Source organism: Adiantum capillus-veneris, chromosome 17, assembly GCF_014529385.1.
Source record: "Adiantum capillus-veneris isolate H3 chromosome 17, ASM1452938v2, whole genome shotgun sequence".
NCBI lineage: Eukaryota > Viridiplantae > Streptophyta > Polypodiopsida > Polypodiales > Pteridaceae > Adiantum > Adiantum capillus-veneris.
Window position 1 is genome coordinate 123,771,807 of NC_140947.1, and position 980 is coordinate 123,772,786.

The following is a 980-nucleotide window of genomic DNA, read 5'->3' on the forward strand; positions in this document are numbered from 1 at the left end:
AGCTGCTTGGTTAAGAGGAAATAAGAGTGTCCCATTACCAATCCAGTGTTAAATTTTTTTTCCTTAGGCTGGGTTTAAATGAGCATGTTTGCTTCTCTATTTGCTTTCTGGTCACTGGTATGTACACGAAAATCATTGAGGGAGTCACATGTTTTGTTTTGCCTTCAAGTCCTCTCACATGCCGTGCTTCACCTTGGCTATACATACAACTACTCGGCACATAGCCTTGGTGATTCAGGAGAGAAACCACTTCGCCTCTAAGGGTCGACCCACACGGGGGCATCTTAGTCGGAGAGAGAGCTCATTTGAGTCCCAAGGGGATGGTTGCTTGATGAAGTCCAATAAGTAGCATGTTAGAACTTTGATGGGGCTGTCATAGCTTTTCCTAGGAAGCTCTCCGTCTCCGGTGAGCTTAAAGGGCAAGCCCAGGCGCGTTGCTCACGGCTTTGATGGAAAGTGTGCGTCCGCCACGTGGAGAAAGAACAGCCCCACATGGGCAGGCAAATGTAGGTTTACAGGCTTTGTATCTCAAAGAAGGCACGTTGTTGCTTTCGTCCCTTCGGGGACATCTGATAAAATTGGAACGATACAGAGAAGATTAGCATGGCCCCTGCGCAAGGATGACACGCACAAATCGAGAAATGGTCCAAATTTTTTTTCCGTTTCCTGCCTCTGCCTCTGGAAGGCCGCTCAGGTGTGATGATCCTGTTTTGTCCTTTCCATCTTTCACGCATGGCTCGTGTGGGTCTTCAAAGCACCAGTCGCCTTCTCCCGCAGCCAGTTTGTAATTACAGACATGACCCTTCGCCCTGTGCCTCAAGGGGTTTCTTTCAACACCCAAGAGCTTTGGATCTGTGCTACATACAGACAAGAAACCACAGAGGACAGGCCGCAAGAAGGGAAGGGCAGGTTTTCGGTGCATACAAAGAGTCCTGCTTGATGGAGGGAGGGGCATTGGGACTTCTCTCAGGACCCCAATA

At 49.1% G+C, this 980-nt stretch overlaps 1 non-coding gene across 1 annotated transcript; it reads left to right on the forward strand.

Annotated features, from left to right (window-relative positions):
• The first annotated feature begins 553 nt into the window (after positions 1-553).
• On the forward strand, positions 554-656 carry LOC147438010 (U6 spliceosomal RNA). The gene has a single exon (XR_015184990.1). It is a non-coding gene; the product is annotated as a U6 spliceosomal RNA (small nuclear RNA).
• The last annotated feature ends 324 nt before the right edge of the window (positions 657-980 follow it).